We start from the raw sequence: 2,500 nt of genomic DNA on the forward strand, positions 1-2,500 counted from the left end.
TATCGGCATTTCACCAGCTGAGGGAGAGAATAAGGCCATGCTTTCTTATGCCAAGCTGTGGACACAGTAGAAAAATTTTTAAAAAATAATGCTTTCACTCCCCCGATGCCCGTTTAAAGCCATAGGACCTTCCACCTTAATCAAATCTTCAACTTCACAGCAAACATAACGTTTAGAGACGTGTGGGCCTTAGATAATCTCAACTTCACAGCAAACATAACGTTTAGAGACGTGTGGGCCTTAGATAATCACATTCCATGTGGTTTTGGACAGGATTCCATTTTGCATTTACTTATTCAAAGCACACGTAAGTTCTTCAATTTGCGAACATCAACAACTGCCTGATATCGACAGACATGTTGACACTTGCTAACTCTGCATATTCATCACCACCACCCCCCTCCTTCCCCTCCACCCCCCCCCCCCCCCCCCCCCCCCCCCCCACCCCCCCCCCCCCCCACCCCAATCCTACCCGCTTCGCACATCAAGAGTAGTCAGTAAAGCGTACAAAGACATGCAGATATTTGACAACTGTTACAATAAATGGTCTCAGACAGGGTTCCATTTTTCCCTTGTTTCAAACAGCTTAGGATTCCTCTTTTATGAAAATTGGTAATCGTCAGATAGTTTGAATATCGACACTTGAAACATCCTAAATTTATCAAAATATTAAAAAATGTCATTTTCAAAATATTCCAAAGAGACACAGATTTTTAGCATCTGTAATATAACTGTTTCTTGTCAATATTCGTTAGTTTTTTTGGGGGGTAGAGAGGGTTGTTTTTTTACGCAAATATTAGCCTCGTATGAAATGTGACAGTTGTTATAACACATCATTTGTCAATCTTAATGCGTTTTTCGTAGAGAAAAAAGAAGAAAGAATAGTCAGCTTGTGTCACACCACTGTAAGTTTCATTTGGTGATTGTGTGCAATACCATGAGAAAAGAAATACTCGTGTTGTTCAATCTTTTTATCATGTTTTTTCTTCCTTAGAAAAGAAAAAAAAAGGTGAACATTACTATGTCACACCCGTTTAAATCTTTATTTCATTGATTTTATGCAGTACCACACGATTGTGAGTACTCGTGATGCTTATTGAATCGATTCTTTCAAAAAGTATTGACGGATTTTTCTTCTTCTTTTTTTTTTAAAGTACAAGCGAACATTACCGGACGGATGGTCTCATTCAACGCACGTTTCATTTCTTCACACAGAAACTTACACGTCAATATCAGCTACTCTTTTCTCTCACTTTTCTTTCGTACAAAATTCGACAGTACATTATGTTATTGATTTTGTTCAAGAAATAGCCATCAAACAAAGAGGTAAAAAAAAGAAAAAAACAATGAAACAAAACAAAGTACCATGAAAACTGGATTCACGAACAAAAGTCCACACTGTATTCACGGAGAGAGAAAAAAAATTATCTATCACCTTCCCTCAAAAACTAAGCAAAACAAAAACCAACAACCAACAAACAAACAAACAAAAAAACAAGACCAAGAAGAAGATAAAGGGGTTGCGCGCGTGAGAGAGAGACAGAGACAGGGACGAAGATAGAGACAGAGAGAGAGAGATTAATGAATGAACAAGCACACAAGTCACTAAATCCTGGAGGAAGAAGCCTTCGATCCACAGAGAAAACTCAATGAGCTGTGAGAGGTAACCCCTTTCCCCACCTTGCCTCTCCGACACTCACACCATACACTGATACTCCCACCACTTGGCGGGGGGAGGGGGTGTGTGTGGGGGGGGGGGAAGGAAGGAGGTGAGATGAGCAGGACGGGGAAGGGAGGGGGAGGGAGGGAGGGGAGAGGCTGAGGAGGAGGGGAAGACGGGGAAGGGGTTGGGGGAAAGAAGGAGGAGAGGGGGAGGGAGGTGGAGAAGGTGGAAGGTGAGAGATGGCCACGACGCTGTGCTGAGGAGACCAAGGTGGGAAAGATGGAGCTGGTGGTGGTGGTGGTTGCGGTGGTGGTGGTGGTGGTTGCGGTTGCGGTGGTTTTCTGGTGATGGTGCTGGTGGTAGCGATAGCGGTAGTGCGCGCGCGCGCGCGCGCGCGCGTGTGTGTGTGTGTGTTGTTCGTTCACGCGCGTTTCATATATGTATATTTTATGTACGTGCACATCGCATGCGTGCGTGCGTTCGCGCAGGAGCGATAGGAGAAGCGGTGTGCCTACGTGTGTGTGTGTGTGTGTGTGTGTGTGGAGAGAGAGAGAGAGAGAGAGAGAGAGAGAGAGAGAGAGAGCGGGGAGGAGGTTGAGGCTGTGTGAGGAAGTGGAAGGGGGATTCTGAGCAAAGCCCTACCCCCATCTCCCTCCCTATTTTCCGATGCAGACTTCAGTCCAGAAGACACACAGCAGCAGCAGTGTCGTCAGTTCCCCTGCACGTGTGGCGCGCGCTCTCGGTGCGCGTGCAGATCAGTCAGAGTGCACGCGCGCGGCGTGTCTGTCCCGTGTGACGCGAGTGACACAGCGATTTACATAAAGGCGCGTGCAGAGG

This window comes from Babylonia areolata, chromosome 5 (assembly GCF_041734735.1).
Source record: "Babylonia areolata isolate BAREFJ2019XMU chromosome 5, ASM4173473v1, whole genome shotgun sequence".
Classification (NCBI taxonomy): domain Eukaryota; kingdom Metazoa; phylum Mollusca; class Gastropoda; order Neogastropoda; family Buccinidae; genus Babylonia; species Babylonia areolata.